The sequence below is a fragment of the Chiloscyllium plagiosum genome, unplaced genomic scaffold (genome assembly GCF_037043375.1).
Source record: "Chiloscyllium plagiosum isolate Xiang-an unplaced genomic scaffold, Cpla_swu_hap1 HiC_scaffold_33, whole genome shotgun sequence".
NCBI lineage: Eukaryota > Metazoa > Chordata > Chondrichthyes > Orectolobiformes > Hemiscylliidae > Chiloscyllium > Chiloscyllium plagiosum.
The window spans coordinates 21,627,659-21,646,121 of record NW_028270171.1 but is presented as its reverse complement, the minus strand read 5'-3'; the positions used below and the strand labels follow the sequence as shown (position 1 = coordinate 21,646,121).

The following is an 18,463-nucleotide window of genomic DNA, read 5'->3' as shown; positions in this document are numbered from 1 at the left end:
CCATTTCTTTCTTGTTCAAGAAAATATTCGGATAAATTTGATGCGTCGGTGGGTGTGGGGAAGGGATTGTGGGGGCTGATCTGATAGCCATTTGACATTGGCTGAGTTATGGGATCCCACAACCTGATTTGACTGTGTTAAAAATCCCACAACACCAGGTTACAGCTCAACGGGGTTATTTGGAAGTACAGCAGTCACCACCACCCCCGCCGTACCATCGGTGGGATACGTTCCAAGACCGACCGCAGAAGACCGAAACGGCGGATAGGGGCAAACCCATTCATTTAAATTGGAAAGTTACCTTCCTGGCAGCCCCCTGGTTCCAGAATGTTCCCTGTAGCACGTTCGGGCCGCGGATATGGGGGTTACCCTGTCCTGGCTTTCAGCGTGCTGCACCTTCGTCAGGTAACTGCGGAGCAGGATCATAAGACAGAAAACTGGTAACAAAAGATGATAGTTTCATGCAACTGAAAAGACAACAGATGGAACAATCACTGCAATCAACACGGCAAACTAGCAAAGGCAAGAGATTCACATTCCATTAACCTGCTTTTGAACTTGGCTAGTAGGCATTGGCTGCACCATTCCTGGAAACACTGCAATACCAGGCTGATACATGGAGGGGACAGAGCAAGCCCTTAAGCCATCTCCCTGCTCCAAAAATCCATTTAATACAAACACTCCCACGTTCGGGAGATATCAGCGATTAAACTGATAAGAACAGAAACTACACATATTCCGAGCCAAAAGGCCGAGAAGCGATAGCACATTAATACTCCAACGGTGGGGGTCATATTTGCCGACTATCCTTTCCATCAGTTTGATGATATTCAAAGTTCGTTTATTCCCTTACCGTGTACCTTCCAAGATTTCCGACCAGATCGGAAGATCACTTTGCAGCAGTCGCTGTGCTTTCCCCGTGGTTTTCTGTCCATCTGTTACCTAGCCGCGTAGATCGCGCTGACGACCAATCAGATGGCACGGGCCGGAGCCGCCATGGAAGCGCACGTCAGGTCGACTGCAGAGAGGTTTCTCCCGCTGATCGGGGACAGCAGCAGGGTCATTCTCCCGGTGATCGGGGACAGCAGCAGCGGCGGCGGCGGCGGCAGGGTCATTTCCCCGGCATCTACAAGATTCACCAGAATTCCTCAGGCAGCAACCTTCCAAACCCATGGCCAACACAGCCTTGAGGGATGACGGCAGCAGATCCGTGGGAACACCACCATTCGCAAGTTCTTTCCCGAGGCACTCGCTGTCCTGAATTGCAAATATATCGTTGTTCCTCCGGTGTCACTGGGTCAAAATCTGGAATCCCCGCCCAAACAGCATCGCGGGGCTACCGACAGCACATGGACTGCAGCGGTTCGAGAGAGCAGCTCACCACCAGGGTGATCTCGGGATGGGCAAGAAATGTTGGCCTTGACAGAAAGATCCTATTCATTTCCTCCCCTTGTGTTCGTGTCGCTCGCCCATAAATGCGAATCATTGTTTCCCTCACGTACAGGATTCGCTCCTTGGCATTCCACATCAATCTGAAAAGTTGTGAAAAGTGAATTACGTCCGTGCACCCTTTCTTTATCGTCCACTTTCAATATCCTCTCTACTTGTATCCGACTCTCTGTGTAGAATGGGGAGGGAGCTGATCTCCCTATGTAAACAGGTCACGCTGCAAGCGCACCTCATCGCCACAAGCAGCTCGATTTGACCTCTCCGTTCACATTACTGCAGATTGCTGAGAACATTTGAAGCCGATCCAGTTGACAAACTGACAACTATTTTGCTACTTGCACCACAAACGATGACAAACCATTCCAAATCGTACGGGTGGCATTGTGGCTCAGTGGTTAGTACGGCTGCCTCGTGGCACCAGGGAGCTGAAGTGAGTTCCAGCCTCGGGCGATCGTCTGTGTGAATAATCTTTACGTGCAGACATAGCCACTAAAGCAGGTTGCTTCCGTATAGTAGTTTGCGAAGAAACAAACAGAGATGGGGGTTTCACTCTATTCAGGAAACAGACCAAAGCCATTTCTTTCTTGTTCAAGAAAATATTCGGATAAATTTGATGCGTCGGTGGGTGTGGGGAAGGGATTGTGGGGGCTGATCTGATAGCCATTTGACATTGGCTGAGTTATGGGATCCCACAACCTGATTTGACTGTGTTAAAAATCCCAAAACACCAGGTTACAGCTCAACGGGGTTATTTGGAAGTACAGCAGTCACCACCACCCCCGCCGTACCATCGGTGGGATACGTTCCAAGACCGACCGCAGAAGACCGAAACGGCGGATAGGGGCAAACCCATTCATTTAAATTGGAAAGTTACCTTCCTGGCAGCCCCCTGGTTCCAGAATGTTCCCTGTATCACGTTCGGGCCGCGGATATGGGGGTTACCCTGTCCTGGCTTTCAGCGTGCTGCACCTTCGTCAGGTAACTGCAGAGCAGGATCATAAGACAGAAAACTGGTAACAAAAGATGATAGTTTCATGCAACTGAAAAGACAAGAGATGGAACAATCACTGCAATCAACACGGCAAACTAGCAAAGGCAAGAGATTCACATTCCATTAACCTGCTTTTGAACTTGGCTAGTAGGCATTGGCTGCACCATTCCTGGAAACACTGCAATACCAGGCTGATACATGGAGGGGACAGAGCAAGCCCTTAAGCCATCTCCCTGCTCCAAAAATCCATTTAATACAAACACTCCCACGTTCGGGAGATATCAGCGATTAAACTGATAAGAAAAGAAACTACACATATTCCGAGCCAAAAGGCCGAGAAGCGATAGCACATTAATACTCCAACGGTGGGGGTCATATTTGCCGACTATCCTTTCCATCAGTTTGATGATATTCAAAGTTCGTTTATTCCCTTACCGTGTACCTTCCAAGATTTCCGACCAGATCGGAAGATCACTTTGCAGCAGTCGCTGTGCTTTCCCCGTGGTTTTCTGTCCATCTGTTACCTAGCCGCGTAGATCGCGCTGACGACCAATCAGATGGCACGGGCCGGAGCCGCCATGGAAGCGCACGTCAGGTCGACTGCAGAGAGGTTTCTCCCGCTGATCGGGGACAGCAGCAGGGTCATTCTCCCGGTGATCGGGGACAGCAGCAGGAGCAGCAGCGGCGGCAGGGTCATTTCCCCGGCATCTACAAGATTCACCAGAATTCCTCAGGCAGCAACCTTCCAAACCCATGGCCAACACAGCCTTGAGGGATGACGGCAGCAGATCCGTGGGAACACCACCATTCGCAAGTTCTTTCCCGAGGCACTCGCTGTCCTGAATTGCAAATATATCGTTGTTCCTCCGGTGTCACTGGGTCAAAATCTGGAATCCCCGCCCAAACAGCATCGCGGGGCTACCGACAGCACATGGACTGCAGCGGTTCGATGAGCAGCTCACCACCAGGGTGATCTCGGGATGGGCAAGAAATGTTGGCCTTGACAGAAAGATCCTATTCATTTCCTCCCCTTGTGTTCGTGTCGCTCGCCCATAAATGCGAATCATTGTTTCCCTCACGTACAGGATTCGCTCCTTGGCATTCCACATCAATCTGAAAAGTTGTGAAAAGTGAATTACGTCCGTGCACCCTTTCTTTATCGTCCACTTTCAATATCCTCTCTACTTGTATCCGACTCTCTGTGTAGAATGGGGAGGGAGCTGATCTCCCTATGTAAACAGGTCACGCTGCAAGCGCACCTCATCGCCACAAGCAGCTTGATTTGACCTCTCCGTTCACATTACTGCAGATTGCTGAGAACATTTGAAGCCGATCCAGTTGACAAACTGACAACTATTTTGCTACTTGCACCACAAACGATGACAAACCATTCCAAATCGTACGGGTGGCATTGTGGCTCAGTGGTTAGTACGGCTGCCTCGTGGCACCAGGGAGCTGAAGTGAGTTCCAGCCTCGGGCGATCGTCTGTGTGAATAATCTTTACGTGCAGACATAGCCACTAAAGCAGGTTGCTTCCGTATAGTAGTTTGCGAAGAAACAAACAGAGATGGGGGTTTCACTCTATTCAGGAAACAGACCAAAGCCATTTCTTTCTTGTTCAAGAAAATATTCGGATAAATTTGATGCGTCGGTGGGTGTGGGGAAGGGATTGTGGGGGCTGATCTGATAGCCATTTGACATTGGCTGAGTTATGGGATCCCACAACCTGATTTGACTGTGTTAAAAATCCCACAACACCAGGTTACAGCTCAACGGGGTTATTTGGAAGTACAGCAGTCACCACCACCCCCGCCGTACCATCGGTGGGATACGTTCCAAGACCGACCGCAGAAGACCGAAACGGCGGATAGGGGCAAACCCATTCATTTAAATTGGAAAGTTACCTTCCTGGCAGCCCCCTGGTTCCAGAATGTTCCCTGTAGCACGTTCGGGCCGCGGATATGGGGGTTACCCTGTCCTGGCTTTCAGCGTGCTGCACCTTCGTCAGGTAACTGCAGAGCAGGATCATAAGACAGAAAACTGGTAACAAAAGATGATAGTTTCATGCAACTGAAAAGACAATAGATGGAACAATCACTGCAATCAACACGGCAAACTAGCAAAGGCAAGAGATTCACATTCCATTAACCTGCTTTTGAACTTGGCTAGTAGGCATTGGCTGCACCATTCCTGGAAACACTGCAATACCAGGCTGATACATGGAGGGGACAGAGCAAGCCCTTAAGCCATCTCCCTGCTCCAAAAATCCATTTAATACAAACACTCCCACGTTCGGGAGATATCAGCGATTAAACTGATAAGAACAGAAACTACACATATTCCAAGCCAAAAGGCCGAGAAGCGATAGCACATTAATACTCCAACGGTGGGGGTCATATTTGCCGACTATCCTTTCCATCAGCTTGATGATATTCAAAGTTCGTTTATTCCCTTACCGTGTACCTTCCAAGATTTCCGACCAGATCGGAAGATCACTTTGCAGCAGTCGCTGTGCTTTCCCCGTGGTTTTCTGTCCATCTGTTACCTAGCCGCGCAGATCGCGCTGACGACCAATCAGATGGCACGGGCCGGAGCCGCCATGGAAGCGCACGTCAGGTCGACTGCAGAGAGGTTTCTCCCGCTGATCGGGGACAGCAGCAGGGTCATTCTCCCGCTGATCGGGGACAGCAGCAGCAGCGGCGGCGGCAGGGTCATTTCCCCGGCATCTACAAGATTCACCAGAATTCCTCGGGCAGCAACCTTCCAAACCCATGGCCAACACAGCCTTGAGGGATGACGGCAGCAGATCCGTGGGAACACCACCATTCGCAAGTTCTTTCCCGAGGCACTCGCTGTCCTGAATTGCAAATATATCGTTGTTCCTCCGGTGTCACTGGGTCAAAATCTGGAATCCCCGCCCAAACAGCATCGCGGGGCTACCGACAGCACATGGACTGCAGCGGTTCGATGAGCAGCTCACCACCAGGGTGATCTCGGGATGGGCAAGAAATGTTGGCCTTGACAGAAAGATCCTATTCATTTCCTCCCCTTGTGTTCGTGTCGCTCGCCCATAAATGCAAATCATTGTTTCCCTCACGTACAGGATTCGCTCCTTGGCATTCCACATCAATCTGAAAAGTTGTGAAAAGTGAATTACGTCCGTGCACCCTTTCTTTATCGTCCACTTTCAATATCCTCTCTACTTGTATCCGACTCTCTGTGTAGAATGGGGAGGGAGCTGATCTCCCTATGTAAACAGGTCACGCTGCAAGCGCACCTCATCGCCACAAGCAGCTCGATTTGACCTCTCCGTTCACATTACTGCAGATTGCTGAGAACATTTGAAGCCGATCCAGTTGACAAACTGACAACTATTTTGCTACTTGCACCACAAACGATGACAAACCATTCCAAATCGTACGGGTGGCATTGTGGCTCAGTGGTTAGTACGGCTGCCTCGTGGCACCAGGGAGCTGAAGTGAGTTCCAGCCTCGGGCGATCGTCTGTGTGAATAATCTTTACGTGCAGACATAGCCACTAAAGCAGGTTGCTTCCGTATAGTAGTTTGCGAAGAAACAAACAGAGATGGGGGTTTCACTCTATTCAGGAAACAGACCAAAGCCATTTCTTTCTTGTTCAAGAAAATATTCGGATAAATTTGATGCGTCGGTGGGTGTGGGGAAGGGATTGTGGGGGCTGATCTGATAGCCATTTGACATTGGCTGAGTTATGGGATCCCACAACCTGATTTGACTGTGTTAAAAATCCCAAAACACCAGGTTACAGCTCAACGGGGTTATTTGGAAGTACAGCAGTCACCACCACCCCCGCCGTACCATCGGTGGGATACGTTCCAAGACCGACCGCAGAAGACCGAAACGGCGGATAGGGGCAAACCCATTCATTTAAATTGGAAAGTTACCTTCCTGGCAGCCCCCTGGTTCCAGAATGTTCCCTGTATCACGTTCGGGCCGCGGATATGGGGGTTACCCTGTCCTGGCTTTCAGCGTGCTGCACCTTCGTCAGGTAACTGCAGAGCAGGATCATAAGACAGAAAACTGGTAACAAAAGATGATAGTTTCATGCAACTGAAAAGACAAGAGATGGAACAATCACTGCAATCAACACGGCAAACTAGCAAAGGCAAGAGATTCACATTCCATTAACCTGCTTTTGAACTTGGCTAGTAGGCATTGGCTGCACCATTCCTGGAAACACTGCAATACCAGGCTGATACATGGAGGGGACAGAGCAAGCCCTTAAGCCATCTCCCTGCTCCAAAAATCCATTTAATACAAACACTCCCACGTTCGGGAGATATCAGCGATTAAACTGATAAGAAAAGAAACTACACATATTCCGAGCCAAAAGGCCGAGAAGCGATAGCACATTAATACTCCAACGGTGGGGGTCATATTTGCCGACTATCCTTTCCATCAGTTTGATGATATTCAAAGTTCGTTTATTCCCTTACCGTGTCCCTTCCAAGATTTCCAACCAGATCGGAAGATCACTTTGCAGCAGTCGCTGTGCTTTCCCCGTGGTTTTCTGTCCATCTGTTACCTAGCCGCGCAGATCGCGCTGACGACCAATCAGATGGCACGGGCCGGAGCCGCCATGGAAGCGCACGTCAGGTCGACTGCAGAGAGGTTTCTCCCGCTGATCGGGGACAGCAGCAGGGTCATTCTCCCGGTGATCGGGGACAGCAGCAGCGGCGGCGGCGGCGGCAGGGTCATTTCCCCGGCATCTACAAGATTCACCAGAATTCCTCAGGCAGCAACCTTCCAAACCCATGGCCAACACAGCCTTGAGGGATGACGGCAGCAGATCCGTGGGAACACCACCATTCGCAAGTTCTTTCCCGAGGCACTCGCTGTCCTGAATTGCAAATATATCGTTGTTCCTCCGGTGTCACTGGGTCAAAATCTGGAATCCCCGCCCAAACAGCATCGCGGGGCTACCGACAGCACATGGACTGCAGCGGTTCGAGAGAGCAGCTCACCACCAGGGTGATCTCGGGATGGGCAAGAAATGTTGGCCTTGACAGAAAGATCCTATTCATTTCCTCCCCTTGTGTTCGTGTCGCTCGCCCATAAATGCGAATCATTGTTTCCCTCACGTACAGGATTCGCTCCTTGGCATTCCACATCAATCTGAAAAGTTGTGAAAAGTGAATTACGTCCGTGCACCCTTTCTTTATCGTCCACTTTCAATATCCTCTCTACTTGTATCCGACTCTCTGTGTAGAATGGGGAGGGAGCTGATCTCCCTATGTAAACAGGTCACGCTGCAAGCGCACCTCATCGCCACAAGCAGCTCGATTTGACCTCTCCGTTCACATTACTGCAGATTGCTGAGAACATTTGAAGCCGATCCAGTTGACAAACTGACAACTATTTTGCTACTTGCACCACAAACGATGACAAACCATTCCAAATCGTACGGGTGGCATTGTGGCTCAGTGGTTAGTACGGCTGCCTCGTGGCACCAGGGAGCTGAAGTGAGTTCCAGCCTCGGGCGATCGTCTGTGTGAATAATCTTTACGTGCAGACATAGCCACTAAAGCAGGTTGCTTCCGTATAGTAGTTTGCGAAGAAACAAACAGAGATGGGGGTTTCACTCTATTCAGGAAACAGACCAAAGCCATTTCTTTCTTGTTCAAGAAAATATTCGGATAAATTTGATGCGTCGGTGGGTGTGGGGAAGGGATTGTGGGGGCTGATCTGATAGCCATTTGACATTGGCTGAGTTATGGGATCCCACAACCTGATTTGACTGTGTTAAAAATCCCACAACACCAGGTTACAGCTCAACGGGGTTATTTGGAAGTACAGCAGTCACCACCACCCCCGCCGTACCATCGGTGGGATACGTTCCAAGACCGACCGCAGAAGACCGAAACGGCGGATAGGGGCAAACCCATTCATTTAAATTGGAAAGTTACCTTCCTGGCAGCCCCCTGGTTCCAGAATGTTCCCTGTATCACGTTCGGGCCGCGGATATGGGGGTTACCCTGTCCTGGCTTTCAGCGTGCTGCACCTTCGTCAGGTAACTGCAGAGCAGGATCATAAGACAGAAAACTGGTAACAAAAGATGATAGTTTCATGCAACTGAAAAGACAAGAGATGGAACAATCACTGCAATCAACACGGCAAACTAGCAAAGGCAAGAGATTCACATTCCATTAACCTGCTTTTGAACTTGGCTAGTAGGCATTGGCTGCACCATTCCTGGAAACACTGCAATACCAGGCTGATACATGGAGGGGACAGAGCAAGCCCTTAAGCCATCTCCCTGCTCCAAAAATCCATTTAATACAAACACTCCCACGTTCGGGAGATATCAGCGATTAAACTGATAAGAAAAGAAACTACACATATTCCGAGCCAAAAGGCCGAGAAGCGATAGCACATTAATACTCCAACGGTGGGGGTCATATTTGCCGACTATCCTTTCCATCAGTTTGATGATATTCAAAGTTCGTTTATTCCCTTACCGTGTACCTTCCAAGATTTCCGACCAGATCGGAAGATCACTTTGCAGCAGTCGCTGTGCTTTCCCCGTGGTTTTCTGTCCATCTGTTACCTAGCCGCGTAGATCGCGCTGACGACCAATCAGATGGCACGGGCCGGAGCCGCCATGGAAGCGCACGTCAGGTCGACTGCAGAGAGGTTTCTCCCGCTGATCGGGGACAGCAGCAGGGTCATTCTCCCGGTGATCGGGGACAGCAGCAGGAGCAGCAGCGGCGGCAGGGTCATTTCCCCGGCATCTACAAGATTCACCAGAATTCCTCAGGCAGCAACCTTCCAAACCCATGGCCAACACAGCCTTGAGGGATGACGGCAGCAGATCCGTGGGAACACCACCATTCGCAAGTTCTTTCCCGAGGCACTCGCTGTCCTGAATTGCAAATATATCGTTGTTCCTCCGGTGTCACTGGGTCAAAATCTGGAATCCCCGCCCAAACAGCATCGCGGGGCTACCGACAGCACATGGACTGCAGCGGTTCGATGAGCAGCTCACCACCAGGGTGATCTCGGGATGGGCAAGAAATGTTGGCCTTGACAGAAAGATCCTATTCATTTCCTCCCCTTGTGTTCGTGTCGCTCGCCCATAAATGCGAATCATTGTTTCCCTCACGTACAGGATTCGCTCCTTGGCATTCCACATCAATCTGAAAAGTTGTGAAAAGTGAATTACGTCCGTGCACCCTTTCTTTATCGTCCACTTTCAATATCCTCTCTACTTGTATCCGACTCTCTGTGTAGAATGGGGAGGGAGCTGATCTCCCTATGTAAACAGGTCACGCTGCAAGCGCACCTCATCGCCACAAGCAGCTTGATTTGACCTCTCCGTTCACATTACTGCAGATTGCTGAGAACATTTGAAGCCGATCCAGTTGACAAACTGACAACTATTTTGCTACTTGCACCACAAACGATGACAAACCATTCCAAATCGTACGGGTGGCATTGTGGCTCAGTGGTTAGTACGGCTGCCTCGTGGCACCAGGGAGCTGAAGTGAGTTCCAGCCTCGGGCGATCGTCTGTGTGAATAATCTTTACGTGCAGACATAGCCACTAAAGCAGGTTGCTTCCGTATAGTAGTTTGCGAAGAAACAAACAGAGATGGGGGTTTCACTCTATTCAGGAAACAGACCAAAGCCATTTCTTTCTTGTTCAAGAAAATATTCGGATAAATTTGATGCGTCGGTGGGTGTGGGGAAGGGATTGTGGGGGCTGATCTGATAGCCATTTGACATTGGCTGAGTTATGGGATCCCACAACCTGATTTGACTGTGTTAAAAATCCCACAACACCAGGTTACAGCTCAACGGGGTTATTTGGAAGTACAGCAGTCACCACCACCCCCGCCGTACCATCGGTGGGATACGTTCCAAGACCGACCGCAGAAGACCGAAACGGCGGATAGGGGCAAACCCATTCATTTAAATTGGAAAGTTACCTTCCTGGCAGCCCCCTGGTTCCAGAATGTTCCCTGTAGCACGTTCGGGCCGCGGATATGGGGGTTACCCTGTCCTGGCTTTCAGCGTGCTGCACCTTCGTCAGGTAACTGCAGAGCAGGATCATAAGACAGAAAACTGGTAACAAAAGATGATAGTTTCATGCAACTGAAAAGACAATAGATGGAACAATCACTGCAATCAACACGGCAAACTAGCAAAGGCAAGAGATTCACATTCCATTAACCTGCTTTTGAACTTGGCTAGTAGGCATTGGCTGCACCATTCCTGGAAACACTGCAATACCAGGCTGATACATGGAGGGGACAGAGCAAGCCCTTAAGCCATCTCCCTGCTCCAAAAATCCATTTAATACAAACACTCCCACGTTCGGGAGATATCAGCGATTAAACTGATAAGAACAGAAACTACACATATTCCAAGCCAAAAGGCCGAGAAGCGATAGCACATTAATACTCCAACGGTGGGGGTCATATTTGCCGACTATCCTTTCCATCAGCTTGATGATATTCAAAGTTCGTTTATTCCCTTACCGTGTACCTTCCAAGATTTCCGACCAGATCGGAAGATCACTTTGCAGCAGTCGCTGTGCTTTCCCCGTGGTTTTCTGTCCATCTGTTACCTAGCCGCGCAGATCGCGCTGACGACCAATCAGATGGCACGGGCCGGAGCCGCCATGGAAGCGCACGTCAGGTCGACTGCAGAGAGGTTTCTCCCGCTGATCGGGGACAGCAGCAGGGTCATTCTCCCGCTGATCGGGGACAGCAGCAGCAGCGGCGGCGGCAGGGTCATTTCCCCGGCATCTACAAGATTCACCAGAATTCCTCGGGCAGCAACCTTCCAAACCCATGGCCAACACAGCCTTGAGGGATGACGGCAGCAGATCCGTGGGAACACCACCATTCGCAAGTTCTTTCCCGAGGCACTCGCTGTCCTGAATTGCAAATATATCGTTGTTCCTCCGGTGTCACTGGGTCAAAATCTGGAATCCCCGCCCAAACAGCATCGCGGGGCTACCGACAGCACATGGACTGCAGCGGTTCGATGAGCAGCTCACCACCAGGGTGATCTCGGGATGGGCAAGAAATGTTGGCCTTGACAGAAAGATCCTATTCATTTCCTCCCCTTGTGTTCGTGTCGCTCGCCCATAAATGCAAATCATTGTTTCCCTCACGTACAGGATTCGCTCCTTGGCATTCCACATCAATCTGAAAAGTTGTGAAAAGTGAATTACGTCCGTGCACCCTTTCTTTATCGTCCACTTTCAATATCCTCTCTACTTGTATCCGACTCTCTGTGTAGAATGGGGAGGGAGCTGATCTCCCTATGTAAACAGGTCACGCTGCAAGCGCACCTCATCGCCACAAGCAGCTCGATTTGACCTCTCCGTTCACATTACTGCAGATTGCTGAGAACATTTGAAGCCGATCCAGTTGACAAACTGACAACTATTTTGCTACTTGCACCACAAACGATGACAAACCATTCCAAATCGTACGGGTGGCATTGTGGCTCAGTGGTTAGTACGGCTGCCTCGTGGCACCAGGGAGCTGAAGTGAGTTCCAGCCTCGGGCGATCGTCTGTGTGAATAATCTTTACGTGCAGACATAGCCACTAAAGCAGGTTGCTTCCGTATAGTAGTTTGCGAAGAAACAAACAGAGATGGGGGTTTCACTCTATTCAGGAAACAGACCAAAGCCATTTCTTTCTTGTTCAAGAAAATATTCGGATAAATTTGATGCGTCGGTGGGTGTGGGGAAGGGATTGTGGGGGCTGATCTGATAGCCATTTGACATTGGCTGAGTTATGGGATCCCACAACCTGATTTGACTGTGTTAAAAATCCCAAAACACCAGGTTACAGCTCAACGGGGTTATTTGGAAGTACAGCAGTCACCACCACCCCCGCCGTACCATCGGTGGGATACGTTCCAAGACCGACCGCAGAAGACCGAAACGGCGGATAGGGGCAAACCCATTCATTTAAATTGGAAAGTTACCTTCCTGGCAGCCCCCTGGTTCCAGAATGTTCCCTGTATCACGTTCGGGCCGCGGATATGGGGGTTACCCTGTCCTGGCTTTCAGCGTGCTGCACCTTCGTCAGGTAACTGCAGAGCAGGATCATAAGACAGAAAACTGGTAACAAAAGATGATAGTTTCATGCAACTGAAAAGACAAGAGATGGAACAATCACTGCAATCAACACGGCAAACTAGCAAAGGCAAGAGATTCACATTCCATTAACCTGCTTTTGAACTTGGCTAGTAGGCATTGGCTGCACCATTCCTGGAAACACTGCAATACCAGGCTGATACATGGAGGGGACAGAGCAAGCCCTTAAGCCATCTCCCTGCTCCAAAAATCCATTTAATACAAACACTCCCACGTTCGGGAGATATCAGCGATTAAACTGATAAGAACAGAAACTACACATATTCCGAGCCAAAAGGCCGAGAAGCGATAGCACATTAATACTCCAACGGTGGGGGTCATATTTGCCGACTATCCTTTCCATCAGTTTGATGATATTCAAAGTTCGTTTATTCCCTTACCGTGTCCCTTCCAAGATTTCCAACCAGATCGGAAGATCACTTTGCAGCAGTCGCTGTGCTTTCCCCGTGGTTTTCTGTCCATCTGTTACCTAGCCGCGTAGATCGCGCTGACGACCAATCAGATGGCACGGGCCGGAGCCGCCATGGAAGCGCACGTCAGGTCGACTGCAGAGAGGTTTCTCCCGCTGATCGGGGACAGCAGCAGGGTCATTCTCCCGGTGATCGGGGACAGCAGCAGCGGCGGCGGCGGCGGCAGGGTCATTTCCCCGGCATCTACAAGATTCACCAGAATTCCTCAGGCAGCAACCTTCCAAACCCATGGCCAACACAGCCTTGAGGGATGACGGCAGCAGATCCGTGGGAACACCACCATTCGCAAGTTCTTTCCCGAGGCACTCGCTGTCCTGAATTGCAAATATATCGTTGTTCCTCCGGTGTCACTGGGTCAAAATCTGGAATCCCCGCCCAAACAGCATCGCGGGGCTACCGACAGCACATGGACTGCAGCGGTTCGAGAGAGCAGCTCACCACCAGGGTGATCTCGGGATGGGCAAGAAATGTTGGCCTTGACAGAAAGATCCTATTCATTTCCTCCCCTTGTGTTCGTGTCGCTCGCCCATAAATGCGAATCATTGTTTCCCTCACGTACAGGATTCGCTCCTTGGCATTCCACATCAATCTGAAAAGTTGTGAAAAGTGAATTACGTCCGTGCACCCTTTCTTTATCGTCCACTTTCAATATCCTCTCTACTTGTATCCGACTCTCTGTGTAGAATGGGGAGGGAGCTGATCTCCCTATGTAAACAGGTCACGCTGCAAGCGCACCTCATCGCCACAAGCAGCTCGATTTGACCTCTCCGTTCACATTACTGCAGATTGCTGAGAACATTTGAAGCCGATCCAGTTGACAAACTGACAACTATTTTGCTACTTGCACCACAAACGATGACAAACCATTCCAAATCGTACGGGTGGCATTGTGGCTCAGTGGTTAGTACGGCTGCCTCGTGGCACCAGGGAGCTGAAGTGAGTTCCAGCCTCGGGCGATCGTCTGTGTGAATAATCTTTACGTGCAGACATAGCCACTAAAGCAGGTTGCTTCCGTATAGTAGTTTGCGAAGAAACAAACAGAGATGGGGGTTTCACTCTATTCAGGAAACAGACCAAAGCCATTTCTTTCTTGTTCAAGAAAATATTCGGATAAATTTGATGCGTCGGTGGGTGTGGGGAAGGGATTGTGGGGGCTGATCTGATAGCCATTTGACATTGGCTGAGTTATGGGATCCCACAACCTGATTTGACTGTGTTAAAAATCCCACAACACCAGGTTACAGCTCAACGGGGTTATTTGGAAGTACAGCAGTCACCACCACCCCCGCCGTACCATCGGTGGGATACGTTCCAAGACCGACCGCAGAAGACCGAAACGGCGGATAGGGGCAAACCCATTCATTTAAATTGGAAAGTTACCTTCCTGGCAGCCCCCTGGTTCCAGAATGTTCCCTGTATCACGTTCGGGCCGCGGATATGGGGGTTACCCTGTCCTGGCTTTCAGCGTGCTGCACCTTCGTCAGGTAACTGCAGAGCAGGATCATAAGACAGAAAACTGGTAACAAAAGATGATAGTTTCATGCAACTGAAAAGACAAGAGATGGAACAATCACTGCAATCAACACGGCAAACTAGCAAAGGCAAGAGATTCACATTCCATTAACCTGCTTTTGAACTTGGCTAGTAGGCATTGGCTGCACCATTCCTGGAAACACTGCAATACCAGGCTGATACATGGAGGGGACAGAGCAAGCCCTTAAGCCATCTCCCTGCTCCAAAAATCCATTTAATACAAACACTCCCACGTTCGGGAGATATCAGCGATTAAACTGATAAGAAAAGAAACTACACATATTCCGAGCCAAAAGGCCGAGAAGCGATAGCACATTAATACTCCAACGGTGGGGGTCATATTTGCCGACTATCCTTTCCATCAGTTTGATGATATTCAAAGTTCGTTTATTCCCTTACCGTGTACCTTCCAAGATTTCCGACCAGATCGGAAGATCACTTTGCAGCAGTCGCTGTGCTTTCCCCGTGGTTTTCTGTCCATCTGTTACCTAGCCGCGTAGATCGCGCTGACGACCAATCAGATGGCACGGGCCGGAGCCGCCATGGAAGCGCACGTCAGGTCGACTGCAGAGAGGTTTCTCCCGCTGATCGGGGACAGCAGCAGGGTCATTCTCCCGGTGATCGGGGACAGCAGCAGGAGCAGCAGCGGCGGCAGGGTCATTTCCCCGGCATCTACAAGATTCACCAGAATTCCTCAGGCAGCAACCTTCCAAACCCATGGCCAACACAGCCTTGAGGGATGACGGCAGCAGATCCGTGGGAACACCACCATTCGCAAGTTCTTTCCCGAGGCACTCGCTGTCCTGAATTGCAAATATATCGTTGTTCCTCCGGTGTCACTGGGTCAAAATCTGGAATCCCCGCCCAAACAGCATCGCGGGGCTACCGACAGCACATGGACTGCAGCGGTTCGAGAGAGCAGCTCACCACCAGGGTGATCTCGGGATGGGCAAGAAATGTTGGCCTTGACAGAAAGATCCTATTCATTTCCTCCCCTTGTGTTCGTGTCGCTCGCCCATAAATGCGAATCATTGTTTCCCTCACGTACAGGATTCGCTCCTTGGCATTCCACATCAATCTGAAAAGTTGTGAAAAGTGAATTACGTCCGTGCACCCTTTCTTTATCGTCCACTTTCAATATCCTCTCTACTTGTATCCGACTCTCTGTGTAGAATGGGGAGGGAGCTGATCTCCCTATGTAAACAGGTCACGCTGCAAGCGCACCTCATCGCCACAAGCAGCTCGATTTGACCTCTCCGTTCACATTACTGCAGATTGCTGAGAACATTTGAAGCCGATCCAGTTGACAAACTGACAACTATTTTGCTACTTGCACCACAAACGATGACAAACCATTCCAAATCGTACGGGTGGCATTGTGGCTCAGTGGTTAGTACGGCTGCCTCGTGGCACCAGGGAGCTGAAGTGAGTTCCAGCCTCGGGCGATCGTCTGTGTGAATAATCTTTACGTGCAGACATAGCCACTAAAGCAGGTTGCTTCCGTATAGTAGTTTGCGAAGAAACAAACAGAGATGGGGGTTTCACTCTATTCAGGAAACAGACCAAAGCCATTTCTTTCTTGTTCAAGAAAATATTCGGATAAATTTGATGCGTCGGTGGGTGTGGGGAAGGGATTGTGGGGGCTGATCTGATAGCCATTTGACATTGGCTGAGTTATGGGATCCCACAACCTGATTTGACTGTGTTAAAAATCCCACAACACCAGGTTACAGCTCAACGGGGTTATTTGGAAGTACAGCAGTCACCACCACCCCCGCCGTACCATCGGTGGGATACGTTCCAAGACCGACCGCAGAAGACCGAAACGGCGGATAGGGGCAAACCCATTCATTTAAATTGGAAAGTTACCTTCCTGGCAGCCCCCTGGTTCCAGAATGTTCCCTGTATCACGTTCGGGCCGCGGATATGGGGGTTACCCTGTCCTGGCTTTCAGCGTGCTGCACCTTCGTCAGGTAACTGCAGAGCAGGATCATAAGACAGAAAACTGGTAACAAAAGATGATAGTTTCATGCAACTGAAAAGACAACAGATGGAACAATCACTGCAATCAACACGGCAAACTAGCAAAGGCAAGAGATTCACATTCCATTAACCTGCTTTTGAACTTGGCTAGTAGGCATTGGCTGCACCATTCCTGGAAACACTGCAATACCAGGCTGATACATGGAGGGGACAGAGCAAGCCCTTAAGCCATCTCCCTGCTCCAAAAATCCATTTAATACAAACACTCCCACGTTCGGGAGATATCAGCGATTAAACTGATAAGAAAAGAAACTACACATATTCCGAGCCAAAAGGCCGAGAAGCGATAGCACATTAATACTCCAACGGTGGGGGTCATATTTGCCGACTATCCTTTCCATCAGTTTGATGATATTCAAAGTTCGTTTATTCCCTTACCGTGTACCTTCCAAGATTTCCGACCAGATCGGAAGATCACTTTGCAGCAGTCGCTGTGCTTTCCCCGTGGTTTTCTGTCCATCTGTTACCTAGCCGCGTAGATCGCGCTGACGACCAATCAGATGGCACGGGCCGGAGCCGCCATGGAAGCGCACGTCAGGTCGACTGCAGAGAGGTTTCTCCCGCTGATCGGGGACAGCAGCAGGGTCATTCTCCCGGTGATCGGGGACAGCAGCAGGAGCAGCAGCGGCGGCAGGGTCATTTCCCCGGCATCTACAAGATTCACCAGAATTCCTCAGGCAGCAACCTTCCAAACCCATGGCCAACACAGCCTTGAGGGATGACGGCAGCAGATCCGTGGGAACACCACCATTCGCAAGTTCTTTCCCGAGGCACTCGCTGTCCTGAATTGCAAATATATCGTTGTTCCTCCGGTGTCACTGGGTCAAAATCTGGAATCCCCGCCCAAACAGCATCGCGGGGCTACCGACAGCACATGGACTGCAGCGGTTCGATGAGCAGCTCACCACCAGGGTGATCTCGGGATGGGCAAGAAATGTTGGCCTTGACAGAAAGATCCTATTCATTTCCTCCCCTTGTGTTCGTGTCGCTCGCCCATAAATGCGAATCATTGTTTCCCTCACGTACAGGATTCGCTCCTTGGCATTCCACATCAATCTGAAAAGTTGTGAAAAGTGAATTACGTCCGTGCACCCTTTCTTTATCGTCCACTTTCAATATCCTCTCTACTTGTATCCGACTCTCTGTGTAGAATGGGGAGGGAGCTGATCTCCCTATGTAAACAGGTCACGCTGCAAGCGCACCTCATCGCCACAAGCAGCTTGATTTGACCTCTCCGTTCACATTACTGCAGATTGCTGAGAACATTTGAAGCCGATCCAGTTGACAAACTGACAACTATTTTGCTACTTGCACCACAAACGATGACAAACCATTCCAAATCGTACGGGTGGCATTGTGGCTCAGTGGTTAGTACGGCTGCCTCGTGGCACCAGGGAGCTGAAGTGAGTTCCAGCCTCGGGCGATCGTCTGTGTGAATAATCTTTACGTGCAGACATAGCCACTAAAGCAGGTTGCTTCCGTATAGTAGTTTGCGAAGAAACAAACAGAGATGGGGGTTTCACTCTATTCAGGAAACAGACCAAAGCCATTTCTTTCTTGTTCAAGAAAATATTCGGATAAATTTGATGCGTCGGTGGGTGTGGGGAAGGGATTGTGGGGGCTGATCTGATAGCCATTTGACATTGGCTGAGTTATGGGATCCCACAACCTGATTTGACTGTGTTAAAAATCCCACAACACCAGGTTACAGCTCAACGGGGTTATTTGGAAGTACAGCAGTCACCACCACCCCCGCCGTACCATCGGTGGGATACGTTCCAAGACCGACCGCAGAAGACCGAAACGGCGGATAGGGGCAAAC

General features: G+C 50.1%; 9 non-coding genes across 9 annotated transcripts; all 9 read right to left on the bottom strand.

Moving 5' to 3' along the window:
• Positions 1-571: 571 nt before the first annotated feature.
• Positions 572-763, bottom strand: LOC148141398 (U2 spliceosomal RNA). Its single transcript, XR_015752695.1, has one exon. It is a non-coding gene; the product is annotated as a U2 spliceosomal RNA (small nuclear RNA).
• Positions 764-2,593: 1,830 nt separating this feature from the next.
• LOC148141397 (U2 spliceosomal RNA) lies at positions 2,594-2,785 on the bottom strand. Its single transcript, XR_015752726.1, has one exon. It is a non-coding gene; the product is annotated as a U2 spliceosomal RNA (small nuclear RNA).
• Positions 2,786-4,614: 1,829 nt separating this feature from the next.
• LOC148141396 (U2 spliceosomal RNA) lies at positions 4,615-4,806 on the bottom strand. Its single transcript, XR_015752603.1, has one exon. It is a non-coding gene; the product is annotated as a U2 spliceosomal RNA (small nuclear RNA).
• A 1,826-nt stretch (positions 4,807-6,632) lies between these two features.
• Positions 6,633-6,824, bottom strand: LOC148141395 (U2 spliceosomal RNA). The gene has a single exon (XR_015752725.1). It is a non-coding gene; the product is annotated as a U2 spliceosomal RNA (small nuclear RNA).
• A 1,830-nt stretch (positions 6,825-8,654) lies between these two features.
• Positions 8,655-8,846, bottom strand: LOC148141394 (U2 spliceosomal RNA). The gene has a single exon (XR_015752724.1). It is a non-coding gene; the product is annotated as a U2 spliceosomal RNA (small nuclear RNA).
• A 1,829-nt stretch (positions 8,847-10,675) lies between these two features.
• LOC148141393 (U2 spliceosomal RNA) lies at positions 10,676-10,867 on the bottom strand. The gene has a single exon (XR_015752601.1). It is a non-coding gene; the product is annotated as a U2 spliceosomal RNA (small nuclear RNA).
• Positions 10,868-12,693: 1,826 nt separating this feature from the next.
• Positions 12,694-12,885, bottom strand: LOC148141392 (U2 spliceosomal RNA). Its single transcript, XR_015752694.1, has one exon. It is a non-coding gene; the product is annotated as a U2 spliceosomal RNA (small nuclear RNA).
• Positions 12,886-14,715: 1,830 nt separating this feature from the next.
• Positions 14,716-14,907, bottom strand: LOC148141391 (U2 spliceosomal RNA). Its single transcript, XR_015752722.1, has one exon. It is a non-coding gene; the product is annotated as a U2 spliceosomal RNA (small nuclear RNA).
• Positions 14,908-16,737: 1,830 nt separating this feature from the next.
• LOC148141390 (U2 spliceosomal RNA) lies at positions 16,738-16,929 on the bottom strand. The gene has a single exon (XR_015752721.1). It is a non-coding gene; the product is annotated as a U2 spliceosomal RNA (small nuclear RNA).
• Between the last annotated feature and the right edge of the window lie 1,534 nt (positions 16,930-18,463).